Consider the following 15,334-nt stretch of genomic DNA (forward strand, 5'->3'; position numbering starts at 1 on the left):
ATGAGAAAACATACCATGAAGACAGTAAACAACAGAAAGCTCGTAAAACTATACAAATATCAAACACAGCAGTAGACTGTAGGGAGAAAAGTATTACCTAGAGCTAAAGAGTGCCATGTCATTATGATAAAAGGTTTAATTATCCAGGAAGAAACAATAACTTTTAATTTGCATGATCTAGTAAGCTAGCTCAAAGTATTTAAAGCCGAACTTGAACAGAACTAAAAGGAGAAAGTCACAAATCCACAATCATAGTAGCAAATTTTAATATATCTTTCTGAGCAACTGATAGAATAAGTAGCAAAAAAATCAGTTAGAGCATAGAATATTTCAACACAATTAACAAACCAACATTTATTTATAACGCTGCAACCATCCAGTTGAGGATAAAGTCTTCAAAAACACACAGAGAAGTTGTCATAAAAGTTGAATATATTCTGAGCCATAAAGGAAGCCTCAACAAGTTTGAAATGATTGAAATCATATAATCATCAATGGCTATAGTAGAAATAAGCTCTGCATAAATAATAAAAATAAATAAATAAATAAATAAATAATAAAAATATAACTAGAAAATCCCCATGTATAGAAATTAAATGACACACTAATAATATATTTCCTGGGTTGAAAAATCACAATGGCAAAAAATAATATTTTATATTAAATTATAACAAAATTGTGACATTCTAAAACATTTGCAAGGTTGAAATCAGTGATCTATCTGTGTCAAAATGGTAAAAAAAAAAAAAAAAGAAAAATTTAGACCTTTTAAGGTCTACTAAAAAGTAGAAAGAAGAAAAGATAAAGAGTAGAAATTAATAAAATATAAAATAAGCATATTATAGCTACAGGGTTGGTTCTTTGAAAAGACTAATAAAATTGATAATCCCTGGTAAAACTAATGAAGAAAAAGAGAAAAGGCACAAATAATATTGCAAATAAAAATAAATGAATCTCTAAATATTCTATAAAGTTTAAGATGCTAAAAGAGGATATTAAGAATAACTTTATGAAAACAATTTGGAAATGTTATATAAAATGAACAGATTTCAGTGGGACATGATAGTGCTCTGTAGTCCTACCTACTCAAGAGGCTAAGGTGGGAGGGTCCCCTGAGCCTGGGGAAGTCAAGGCTGCAGTGAGCCATGATGGTGCCACTGCACTCCAGCCTGGGTGACAGAATGAGACCCTGTCTCAAAAAGAAAGAACAGATTTCTAGAAAAACTCAACTTCTCCATACTGACAAAAGAATAAACAGAAAGTCTAAATAGTTCTATATTTATGAAAGATATTAAATCCATAATTCAAAACTCTCACAAAAACAAAACCATAGACCTAGGTGGCTTCACTGGTGAAATGTACTAGAAACCAATCTAACAAAAGCCTTCTGTAAAATACCAAAAAAAGGGAATATTTTCCAATTCATTTTATGAGGCTACCATAATCCAAAGCCTGAGAACAACATTAGAAGAAAAAAAAATTTTAGGCTGATCTCACTCATGAACGTAGACACAAAAATTCTAATAATATAGCAAATGAATCTGTCAATATGTAAAAAGGATTATACATATCATGACCAATTTGGATTTAACCTGTGGGTGAAAAATTGATTTACCTTTCAAAAACCAAGCACTGTAGTTTATGAAATGAATAGAATAAAGGGGAAAATCATTTGATAATCTTAATAAATTAATAAATATGGAAAAAGCTTTGGTAATATTTAACATTCATTCATGATACTCTTATCAAACTAGGAATTCAAGAGGTCTTCTTTCATTTGATAAAGAACAAATACAAAAAATGAATAGTAAGCATCATACTTAATTGGGAAATGTTGAAACCTTTCCCTTCAAGATCGGGACTGAAACAAAGATGCTCATTATCATCACTTCTAGTTAACATTGTAATAGAGATTTTAGACAGTTCAATAAGACACAAAAAAGAAATAAAACACAAGTTTGGAAAGAAAGAAATACAATTGCCGTTATTTGCATATGATATGATTGTATATATAAAAATGAAAAATTTAAAACTATTAGAATATGCAAATTTAGCATGGTCTGCATAATTATATTATATTTTTGTATATTAGCATATTATATTTTTGTATATTAGCATAAGGCTAATATACAAAAATCAACTTTATTTCTATGTACTAGCAACAAATAACTTAAAATGGAAATAAAAATATTAAATTTTAAAAAGTCATTTAATTACCTAGGGGGAAAATCTAATGAAGGATGGTACAAAAACACTATACTAATCTTGGTAGACATTAAAGAAGACTTAAAATGAGGCATGTGCCATATTCATGGATGGAACACTTAATATCATAAAATATGTCATTTTTTCCCAAATTGATCTGTAGATTCAATGTAATCCCTAAATTCCAACAGGTTTTCTGGGGAGGGATACAGAAATTGAAAAGCTGATTCAAATTTATTTGGAAATGCAGAAGATCAAGAATAACCAAGGTGATCTTCAAGCCAATCTTGAGGAAAAAGAATAAAGCAATAGATAGTGTGGTATTGCTGTAAGGAAAACTAGTAGAACACTGGAACAGAAGAGAGAACCTAGAGACAGATTCACTGCCCAAATATATGGGAGTCTGATTTACGGCAAAGGTGGCTCTGCAATGCAGTAGGGAAAAGGACAGTCTTTTCAACAAATGGTACTGGGTAAAGTGGATGTCCATATGGAAAACAATGACTCTGGACTCCCTACATTATATGATATGCAAACAATTCATTCTAGATGGATTTTCAGATCTAAATGTGAAAGACAAAATGATAAATAGTCTAGAAGATAATACATAAGAAAATAGTTTCTATATCTTAGGGTTGGTAAGGATTTGTCAAACAGAACCTAGAAAACTCTAACCATAAAAGAAAAGTTTGATAAAATAGATTGCTTTAAAATAGAGAAAAACACTCTTATTATTAAAATACTCCATTAAGAGTAAGAAAATGTCAGCTGCACAGGAGATGTTTGCCACACGTATAACCAACCTCATTCCCTCTCTTCATTTTTGAGGAGAAAATAGTTGTCTACAGTTGGTCAGAAAGACTTTTCACTCTGCTACAATTCTGAGCAGAGGTATGGTTTGCCTCTCTTTTATCTCCAAGAGGCTGGAGAATATCCATCTTTCTTTCTGTCTGCTGCTCATCTTTCTATTTTGAACTTGCTTTTTCTATGCAGCTAGTGAGATCTGCCTGACTTAATTCTCAGAAGACCTCTGTTGGGCAGCTAAGCGCTGACAGAGTTCATGGTTCTCTGGCTCCAGTTCCTGGCTTCTTCTCCACTAGCATTGCCTGAATCAACATTTTTGTGACAATAGCAGGGCAACCTGAGACTGGGGGTGAAATTAGGATTGGAGGAGGCTTTGGTCAGCTTTGGTCCCAGGCTCCAGGCTATCCCCAGCCCAGATAAAAGGAATTCTTCATGTGGTTCAGATAGCATTTTGGGACTCCCCTTGGATTTGATAACAAAGTTTCACAGCAAAGGAATGGTTTTGTTTCTGAAAAGGTAGTCCTTGCACTAGTTGCCCTTGTTCAGGCATCCTCTAGAAGCCTGTTAGAAATGCAAATTCATATGGCCAGGCACAGTGGCACACCTGTAATTCCAGCTACTCAGGAGGATGAGGTGGAATGATCAGTTCAGCCCAGGAGTTTGAGACCAGCCTGGGCAACACAGAAACACCCCATTTAAAAAATGCAAATTTATGGGCTCCATTCTGCTTTATTGAACCAGAATCTCTGGAAATGGGACCCATGAAAGTGTGTTTTAACCTCTTCTTTATATTATAAGAAACTTTCTACACAGAAATGAGTGGTCAAGATGGGACCTTAGTGAAGTTGTAGGGTATTTAAAAGTAAAATAATAACAACAATAAAAATCCAAAGTGTATCAATATGATTAACCATGAAAATGAAAAAAGAAAAGCTTTTTTTTTTTTTTCACTGAGGGAGACAACTAGTATATGAAACTTTATTTTGGTGGTTTAGCCATTTCCTGTTGAAAAGCTGCGCTCCATCTGTTATTGTTTGAGTATGTCCACCAAAAGTTCACGTGTTGGCAATTTAGTTGCCATTGTATTGGTATTAAGAGGTGGGGCCTTTGGGAGGCAATTGGGTTAATACCATTACAGTGGGAGTTCAGCCCCCTTTGCTGTCTTGTGTTCTCTCATCCACCCTTCGGCCATGGGATGACTCTTGCCAGACGCTGGCAACAGCCTCTTAGGCTTCCCAGCCTCCAGAACCATAAGCCAAATTCACTTCCGTTCTTTATAAATTACCCAGGCTGTGGTACTGTTATAATAGCATAAAAGGAACTAAGACACTATCAATTTCCATGATCCTGTGGTAATCTCTTACAGCCCCAAATGCATATTGTTCTACTACTTTAGTAAATAAGTTAGTTACTAAGTTACTCTGTCCTTTCAGAAGCCTAATTAATCATATCTGCTGAACAGAGTATATCGTTAGTGGATTCAAAAATATATCATTAAAATTAGTTTATGAAACATACATTTCTGTGGCTTCATTTTTATGGCTCAAATCTTCATTTCAATAAGAGTGATTGGGGTACATTAGGCTCTCAAGATATAGGACTTTAATAAAGAGGAAAAGGTTGAAGTTTTTTTTTTCTTTTTTTTTGAGATGGAGTCTCACACTGTCACCTGGGAGTGCAACGGTGCGATCTCGGCTCACTGCAACCTCCGCCTCCTGGGTTCAGGCAATTCTCCTGCCTCAGCCTCCTGAGTAGCTGGGATTACAGGCTCCCGCCACCACGCCCGGCTAATTTTTTGTATTTTTAGTAGACACAGGGTTTCACTATGTTGGTCAGGCTGGTCTTGAACTCCTGACCTCGTGATCTGCCCACCTCAGCACCCCAAAGTGCTGCAATTACAGGCGTGAGCCACTGCACCTGGCCTGAAGTTTTAATGAATAGTATATACCAGGTTGACAATAAGGAAATGAATGTAAAGTTACAAAGCTATTTCTTTTCCCCAAGATGTCTTTTCCTCACTGCTAACTTGATTATTCAGGCATCTATTTCATTTATTTATACATTTATTCAGCTAGTATTTACTAGGATCCTATTATGAGCTAGAAGTGAAGTTCTGGAAAGGTAGACTGAGACTAGATGGGCTGGCATTGTCTTCCATGCTAAGCAGCTGGGGTTTTGTTTCATATACATGGGAGTAATATATTTTATTTTGTGCTTTAGAGTGCTAATGGCAGTGCAGGCAGCAGACTGGATGGGGAGAAACTAGAGGCAAACAGATCATCTGGAAGAGCTAATGAGCCTGAACTGTCTATAATCATGTGCCCTTTATGAATAGAGGGCAAATAATATATAATGTAAAACATGATCTTTATGACCGTAAGTGCGAACACTAGGCAAACAGCACTGCAATAAGACAAAATAACTTTCTGAAATTGGAGGGGAGGGAGAAATGAAGGCAAATGAGTAAAGTTAAAAAATACATCAGCTGTTTCTACACCTGTGGGGTGAGCTATGCCTGCCTGGTTCATGGTGATCAGTTTATGGATTCCTCATTACTAGTGCATGTAATGCATGATTGAATAAACTGCAAACAGTGTCTATTAAGAAGCAGTCAAATGACTGGACGATAATGTTGGCCGATGTTGCCAGACTCAGCCAAGAAAAATCACTGCAGAGACTTTCTTCAGCATGTTGTTAATGTCACCATTTAGCAAATTTCTTTGTGTGTGTGTGTTTTTTTTTTTTTTTTGAGACAGGATCTTGCTCTGTTGCCCAGGCTGGAATGCAGTGGCACAATCATAGCTCACTGCAGTCTCAAACTCTTTGGCTCAGGTGATTCTCCCACCTCAGCTCTTGAATAGCTGGGACTACTGGTGCATGCCACCATGCCCAGTTTATTTATTTACTTATGTATTTGTAGAGATAGGGTCTTCCTGGTTTTCCCAGGCTGGTCTTGAACTCCTGGCCTCAAACAATCCTGCCACCTTGGCCTTTCAAAGTGCTGGGATTACAGACATGAGGCATTGCACCCTGCCCCATTTAGCAAACTTCTAAGCCAGCTCTCTCTACCTGCCTCCTTACAAACATTTAACATTTAAATTCATGATATTGACTATAGGAATGATTGCCCATGAGATTCTGTTATTGGTATGTGAACACAATCCTGACTTATATTGACAACTATGTTCATGAATTCATGGAAGCAAAGATTGAGAAGAATCCTTAAAGATCATGTGGTCCAAATTCCTATTTAATCTGCATAGCAATTAATCTTCAAAAAAATTTTGGAGCTAACTAAAAATATGTATCTTTAGTTTCATTGTATTCATTTAAAAAAGAAATAACAGTGTTATTTCTCCTTGATCTACCTACTTTGGACAACTGGATTTTATACTTTCAGACATATTGCATCCATTCAAAGGAAGTATTAGAAAAGTGATTTAGACATTCTTAAAGGAAGAAGCACATTTTCAAATCTTTTAAAAGCATTTCTTGGAGGAAAATAAAACTCCAGAGTATATTAAATGTGAACTGATAATGGGAGAATACAAAAGAGTGAGAAATTATGTGATAGCACCATTAATACTTCATGCACAAACCTACTGAATGGAAAATAGACTAAAAACTTGACACAAAATGTCATTATTAAAGATTTCCATTTGAAACTTACATGAAAGTACTTTAAAAAAAAAAACTTTGGTGTTATTCCAAAGGCAAACTGGTATCTTTTTTTTAGGAATAAGTCACTTTGATTTACGTAGCTGAAAGAAGCTAACACTTCAAAAGAAGATTCATGCTTAATATAGTTCTATTTCACACTTATCCACATTTATTTCTTAGCACTCAAACACAAAGACTGTCTCCAAAGAAATTCATAAGGCTATTAAGTTATTAATGGATGGAGGAGTGATGGTATTGCACTCTATTCATTAGGTCTTAACCAGATCTCTCTGCTTATCTCAGAGAGTTATCTCAGAATAACTCTCCTCTTTCATATTGGTAATGAAAAAATAATTTAAACATATCATCAGCCAATATTTGAGGCATTAAGTAACACCTAAAGTCCAGCCATAATTTGATAATATATCTTTAGTGCATCTTGTTCTCAAATTTTTCTTGCACATCCTACATATAAGAAACATTAAGGAAGAATCACTCATTTTTCCACTCCAATCCATAAACATTTATTAATTGTTTAATATGTACCTTTAACAGGTTAAACTAGCTCACTATTCTTCATTCCTTTCTTTTTCTTTTTAAACATTTTCTGACAAGTATGGTTCTAAAACCACCTGGAAATGCACTGATAGGTGTCCACTTCAGTTCAACAGACATTTACTAAGCATTTGCTATGAGCCAACTACCACACTAGATGAAAGAGATGCAAAATGGGCAAGATATAGTCCCTCCCCACAAGGTTCTCCCAATCCATTGTAGAAGCAGACACATAAAATGTTATTTCAATACAGTGGAATTGTATGGAAGTTTCACTATATTGGAATATAGTTCCAAAATGGAGACCAGCACAGGGTGTAACAGAGGTAGAGAAGAGGGCCTTGAGGTCTGGAAACTTGTGGTCGACGTGAGCAGCACATGATCATATGGCATGTTGTCTTTCCCCAGCAACTTTTTAGGACTCTGCTTTTCCCGTAAAATTGTGTAGGGAGAGGAAGAAAATAAGGAGTTACATCCAAGGTTGTGTCCTGGCAGGCAAAAATGGGTCTGTGAGAAATCCTGATGATATAATCAAATTACCTTTCTATCACTCATTAGTGAGATTTTATTCTACTACTACCAGAAATATAATAGTTGCATTTTGTATTTAAAAAGTGGCGGTCAGGTGCATTGGCTTATGCCTGTAATCCCAACACTTTGGGAGGCCGAGGTGGGCAGATCACCAGGTCAGGAGCTTGAGACCAACGTGGTGAAACCCTGTCAAAAAATACAAAATACAAAAAAAAAAAAAAAACCTACAAAAAAACCTACAAAAATTAGCCGGGCATGGTGGCATGTGCCTGTAATCCCAGCTACTCAGGAGGTTGAGGCAGGAGAATTGCTTGAACCCAGGAAGCAGAGGTTGCAGTGTACTGAGCCGAGATTGCACCACTGCACTCCAGCCTGGATGACAGAACAAGCCTCCGTCTCAAAAAAAAAAAAAAAAAAAAAAAAAGTAGCTCGTAATCTGGCATCCAGCTCTAAATTGCTCTGATGTAACAGAGAATGATGAATTCAAGCTTCAAGTTAGAGGCTGATGGCCTGGTAGCCACCATCACATCCAGAAGAGGAAGCTAAGCCGAGAGACTACCCAATGAAACGATCTGCAGAATACATGAAATCAAGTCTCCTTCAGACAATCAGGAACAGTCTCTGTTCAACAATTTCCCCATCTCGCCCCATGCCCCTTTAACTACAACCCTACTTCCAGGAGGAGGGTAGAGGTTTTTTTTTTTTCCCTATAAAGATCTAATAAATGTCTTGGTAGATTCAGAGTTTCTAGAACATCTGAGATGAGAATTCAAATGGTTTAACTCTGCGGTCTACATCCTGGGGGGTGTGGCCCCATTCAGGTGGGTTTATATCTGGGATGAGCAGAGAATCATCATTACTAATTATCACTGCACTTTAGATACGGCTTCAGAATCCTTCTCAGCATACTGGGTTAGGCAGTCGTTGCAATTTGAATGTGGTACACAAGATGAAATCTTTTTGCCACCATTGGTTTATACACATAAATGAGGTGGCTCTATAGGCATACACAAAAATTAGTTTTAGTCTTATTCTATAGCCATGAGTAAGACAGACACACACACACACACACGCAAATGGTGGTGAACTTTTTAAAAATATGTTCCACACTTAATTAATTGAATTTTTAAAGCAGTGGTGGACAGAAGAGACATTTTTCATTAAAATCAGAGAAGTTATTTCCTAACATTGTTCATGCCATTTCTTAATGTTCGGCATTTTCAGCAGGCTAATCTTCACCCTACTTTCTCATTAGTAAATGGGTAGATTGCCAAGGCTCTACAAGGCAATAGCTATTATAAGAACGGGTCTTTTCAAATTGTGCTGGTGCCTTGAGTTGAACCCAGACTTTTGAGTCTCTGTTGGCTGCAGCAGCAGCAGCAGCTGCTTTCACCCTGGTCTTCTGCTCCAGCAGGGAGCCAGAGCACTGAAATGTAATCATTCTCACAGGATATTTTTAGATTATTGATTTGGTGCTTTATTGTTTCCTTATTTTTGGAAATGTATGAGTGATTTGGACAGAAACTAATCTGAACTGGAAACCCTTTCCAAATATTTCTCTCCTCTATTTCTTTCTCTGTGTGTGTATTATATCTATCTACACACACGTGTATGTATGCACACACATACACATACATAAACACACACTGACTAAAGAATGATATTTATTAGAATATTTGGTAGTTCAAGTGGAATATATTTGAGTTAATTTCCAAAAGGCTTATTATTAAATTATAATAGAAAGCAAAGAAGTTCAGATATGGAAAGGCCTGCTAGGGATTTTAAACCATTATTCATTCTAATTATTCATTTGCTCGTTCATTTCGATCATTCATTCAGTAAATATTGAGTGTTTATATGTACAAAAATAATATTAAAGAATTCCTAAAACTTTTCAGACAAGAAGAATCAATGATTGGCTCTAATAATTTGCTCTAATGTTTATGGTACTTTTAAGGAGATGTTTCTCCTATATAAATTCAAAATTGTTTTCTTAAATGCAAATTTATTTACTCAGCAGAAAAGAAGCAGACAATATGCTATTTAAAAACTCTTTTACATGCATGGGAAACAGTTATAAGGAGATGACTATAAAGAAAAACAGGCTGGGTGCGTTGGTTCACACCTATAATCCCAGCACTTTGGGAGGCCAAGGTAGGCAGATCCCCTGAGGTCAGGCATTTGAGACCAGTCTGGCCAACACGGCGAAACTCTGTCTCTACTAAAAATACAAAAAAAATTAGCCGGGCGTGGTGGTGCATGCCTGTAGTTGCAGCTACTTGAGGAGGCTGAGGCAGGAGAACTGCTTGAACCTGGGAGGTGGAGGTGGCAATAAGCCGAGATTGTGCCACTGCACTCCAGCCTGGGTGACAGAGCGAAACTCTGTCTCAAAAGAAAAAAAAAAAGAAAAGAAAAACAAAGATTTTGAAATAAACAGCGCAGAACTTGTGAAACTAAATGCATTCTCTCTTACAAAATAGGGCAGTTGGAAAATTAAAAATTCACTTTAATATGTTGTCCACTGCTCAGAGCATTTTGGGATCTAACTTCAGACAGGATCTTTTGAATCTAAACCGCAGTCCTTTGAGACTAGACCGACCTTTTTCATTGCTTAGGGAGATAGTATAGTTGGGTGGAGAGAGCACTGGAGAAAAGACAGTAAGGTGCGTAATTTAGCTCTCACGTTAACTAGATGTGTGAATTCCAGCCAGTCATTTAATCTCTCTGGGACTCAATTTTCTCATTTACAAAATGAGATCAGTAGCTACCAATCTTTTTTAGTTCAAAGACCGTTTTTAAAGTTTTTTTGTCTTTGTTTTTGCTTTTTTTAAAATCCCAAGAATCTCCACATGGTAAAGCTGTACTTTTGGCATCAGTTGATTGAGAAAATGCTTCTGTTTGCCTAGGTTTGCTTTCCTCTGCAATGACTCAGCAACCCCCAGAGGGAGGAACCACCAGTCACCTGAAGCCGGATAAAGTAGCCGGTAAAATTTGTGCTTGAGTTACTCTTCTATGAATCAATGTACTCATGGAAACCATTAGTTAAAGAATGAAGGGAAAGAATTTCTTTAGGCCATGACTCACAGAAAAAAAAAGAAGAAAAAAAGAACCAAGGACTACAAACAGATTAAATCCTATAATCAAGGGCTACTCACCACATTAGTAAATTAGTCACTATTCATTCTTCTGATGCAAACATAAGCATATCACCCTCTATCCCATCCACGTATTTGGACAAATACCCATGACTATGTATTCAAACAATGCTATTTTAAAAATAAAGATATTATTCTTCTCAGTCAATATTTTAGGAAATAATCATCATGGAAAGTTAAATAATAAGCTAGACACGGCTCACCCTGTTTTCATAGTACATAAAAATTTGCTGCTAATATATAGAAATACAATTGATTAGTAAATTGACCTTGTATTCCATGACCTTGCTAAATTTAACTAATAGTTTTGGTACACATTTTGTAGATTCCTTAGGATTTTCTTTGTAAACAATCATGTATTTCAACAATATAGACAATATTAGTCCTTCCTTTCCTGTATTATGCCTTTTGTTTCTTTTTCTTGTCTCAGAGCACTATTTAGAACTTCTCAGACCACTATTTAGAATTTTTACTACTTCTATTTAACAATGTTAAATAGAAATGGTAAAAGCCGACACCCTCACAATTCCCAATATTAGGGGGCAGCACTCAACATTTTACCATTAAGTATGACGTTAGCTATATAGGTTTTTGTAGATGCTCCCTATTAGAGGAGAATTCCCTTCCAATCCCAATTTGCTGGGTTTTTAATGAACTTATGTTCAATGTTGTCAAATGCTTTTTCTGCTACTATGATCAAAAAGAACATCAAGCTTTTAAAATGTATTGAGACTTTTTTTTTTTTTTGAGACGGAGTCTCGCTCTATCTATTGCCCATGCTGCAGTGCAGTGGCGAGACCTCAGCTCACTGCAACCTACGCCTCTCGGGTTCGAGTGATTCTCCTGCCTTAGCTTCCTGAGTAGCTGGGACTACAGGCGGCACCACCGCACCTGGCTGTTTTGTATTTTTAGTAGAGATGGGGTTTCACCGTGTTGGCCAGACTGCTGTCAAACTCCTGACCTCAGGTGATCCGCCCACCTCAGCCTCCCAAAATGCTGGGATTATGAGTGAGCCACCACGCCCAGCCGAGACTTGTATTAATGGCTTAGTAAATGGTTTATCTTGGTGAATGTACCATACACACTCAAAATCACTGTGCATTATTCAGTTGTTTGATACAGTGTTCTAGACATGTCTATTGTTCTTTAGATTTTCTATGTCTGTACTGGTATTTTGCCTAGTTGTTAATATTAAATACTGAGAGAAGATTGTTAACATTTCCAATTATGAGTTTGCATTTGTCTATTTCTTCCTTTATTTCTATCAATTTTTGAGTCACGGATATTGAAACTTTTTATTAGGTATATACACATTTATAAATTGTATGTCTTTCTGATGAACTGATGCATTCACCACTATGGAGTATTCCTCTGTCTCTGGTGATACTCTGTCTGAAGTCTACTTTAATGTCAGTAACATCACTCCAGCTTTCTTATGTGTAGTGTTTTCATGGTATACCTTTTTTTTAGACAGAGTCTTGCTTGTCAACACCCAGGCTGGAGTGCAATGGCATGATCTCAGCTCACTGCAATCTCTGCTTCTCGGATTCAAGCAATTCTCCTGTCTCAGCTTCCTGAGTAGCTGGTATTACAGGCATGCACCACCATACCTGGCTAATTTTTGTATTTTTAGTAGAGATGGGGTTTCACCATATTGACCAGGCTGGTCCCAAACTCCTGACCTCAGGTGACCCACCTGCCTCGGCCTCCCAAAGTGGTGAGATTACAGGCATGAGCCACCGCACCTGGCTTGGTTATACCTTTTTAATCCTTTACTTTCAATCTGCGTTTTAATTGTTTAAAAAGTGTCTCTTGTAAAAATGAAGTATGCTTATTTCTACCCACATAATGAAAATCCCATTTTAATCTTTCCGTTATGGTAGAAATCCTTCCAATACGGTTTGGCTGAGTCCCCACCCAAATCTCATCTTGAATTGTAGTTCCCAAAATCTCCACATGTCAAGGTAGGGACCAGATGCAAGGTAATTGAATCATGGGGGCATTTACCCCCATGCTGTTCTCATGATACTGAGTTCTCATGAGACCCGATGGTTTTCTAAGGGGCTTTCCCCACTTTGCTCAGCACTTCTTCCTGCCACCCTGTGAAAAAGGTGCCTTTCTTTCCCTTTGTCTTCTGCCATGATTTTAAGTTTCCTGAGGCTTTCCCAACCATGCAAAACTGTGAGTCAATTAAACCTCTTTTCTTTGTAAATTACCAGTCTTGGGTATTACTGCATAGTAGCATGAGAATGGACTAATACACCTTCTGTAGAATAAACAATTACCCTGTTTGTTCATTTTAGAAATTCAGCATCTCTAACATTTTTCTCATAACGTGGGGCACACTTGTACACATAATCATTCTTCACAGAATGCAATGTGCTTATAGTCAGTGAGACTAAATCAGTAGGATCTGAGAATAGTATCTTGGACTTCCAACATATATGACAGCCAGTTTAATTTGAATTTATATTTTTGGCAATTACTTAAGATATCCAAATTATAACTGTCTCTGCATTTTCTCAAGAAACTGGTCTTTTCTATTAAAGAAATTAAGGAAATTGGGCCTGGAAATTAAGGAAATACAATAGTTTATGTTTGAGTGAATCTTGGTGCAGAAAATACAAAATGTTACCACTGGGCAGCCTTTTGTCACTCATCCTTATGAGGCATTCTGGAGGAATCAAACCAGTGTGTGCTGGCATAAAAGAATGAAGACACAGTCATTGAACAACTGCTGTGGGCAGTGCCTTGCAGAGCCATGAGAAATACAAAAAGTAGATAAAAGAGTTTCAGCCCTTAATAAATCTGATTGTGTTATCCATTTTCCCTTTGCCCCTCTAGCTCTACTCTACCATTCTCTCCCCAATTCTGTGCCCTGATGACTCTTCTGAAATGTATAAATCAGTTCTCTTGATCTCTGGCTTGCAGCTGTTTTTGACCAACGGTAAGCATCAGTAGGAGATCAGAGGAAGGGAGGAAAGGAGAGTCTTGAAATTTATTCCCTTGGCTCTCATCCTGTGGAATCATCATGAGCTGGCTACCTCTCTCTACTAAAGGTCAAGGCCCCTATAAGGAACCTTTCTTCATACATCTGTCTTTTTCTAGGTTCAAGTAACTACTCCTCCTCCTTGAACCTATAGGCCTTGGGATGGAAACAGAACCCACTTCCAGCAGCCCTGTAGTATTGAACTATCTTTTGTTGTTTGTCCCACGCATACCTTTCCATTTTTTCCTCATGTCCTATGCACACCTTTATTAAACACTCTTCTGTTCAGCCTATTTGAGTATGCCATTGCTTTCCTGCTGGAACCTGACACAGCAATATGATGAACTAATAATTAGCAATATAAAGCATTATACGATAAGGATCATATAAATATTGTAAATTGTAACATAATTTGCTGAAGAAGTGGAGAGTAGACAGAAATCTCCAACGCTTAGGGTCCTAAAGGAAGATGTCCAAGAGAAGGAGAGACTGGACAAGCAGAAAAAAAAAAAGACCCACTGAAGAGAGACAAGCAGTGAGGGAGCAAGAACAAAGTGTATTGAAGGCACACTGGTAAAACAAGCCGGGTCCTGCTCAAATCGGATTGTTCAAATCAGATTGTTTAGGGTAGTGATTCCATGGAGACTCATGCACCTAATGACATTAATACTGGGAACCCATCTTACTTGAAATTCCTCATAGTCTAAGGAATTTCTCTTCCAGTCAGAAAGTGTGAAGACTAGTGAAGGTGACATTACTGATGTTATGATTTGAATCATGTCCCCGCCCAAATCTCATGTCAAATTTTAATCTCCAGTGTTGGAGAAGGGGCCTGGTGAGAGGTGATTAGATCATGGGGGCAAAGTTCTCATGAATGGTTTAGCAGCATCCTCCCTTGCTCCTGTATAATGAGTAAGTTCTCACAAGATCTAGTTGTTTACAAGTGTGTAGCATCTCCCCGCCTCTCTTTCTTCCTCCTGCTCCAGCCATGTGAAGTGCCATCCTCCCCTTTAAGATTCCACCATGATTGACACCAAGCAGATGCTGCCATGCTTCCTGTACAGCCTGTGGAACTGTGAGCCACTTAAACTTCTTTTCTATATAAATTACCCAGTCTCAGGTATTTCTTTATAGCAGTGTGAGAATGAACTAATACAATTGGGATAATGATGGATGTGCTCCAATTTCAGTGCTTCACTATTATTCGCAACAGACCACTTGTTTCATAACTATGACAACATGCTTATGGCTGAGAATCTTTGCTGTGTGCCATTATAGACTAAAGTTTGCATGCTAATGTGTTTAAGAATAAACTTTACTAAAAGTTGCTGATTTGTAAACTTGCAGATTCTTGGGTTCCGCTCACCAGAAATTCTAATTCAGTAATTCTCTCAGGGAGACTGGACAATACACATTTTTTAACAAGACATGTACT

General features: G+C 37.1%; 1 protein-coding gene across 2 annotated transcripts in view; it reads right to left on the reverse strand.

Moving 5' to 3' along the window:
- AK5 (adenylate kinase 5) overlaps nucleotides 1-15,334 on the reverse strand; it is a 279,688-nt gene that overhangs the window by 228,404 nt on the left and 35,950 nt on the right. The window lies entirely within an intron of this gene.

Source organism: Pan troglodytes, chromosome 1 (genome assembly GCF_028858775.2).
Source record: "Pan troglodytes isolate AG18354 chromosome 1, NHGRI_mPanTro3-v2.0_pri, whole genome shotgun sequence".
Lineage (NCBI taxonomy): Eukaryota > Metazoa > Chordata > Mammalia > Primates > Hominidae > Pan > Pan troglodytes.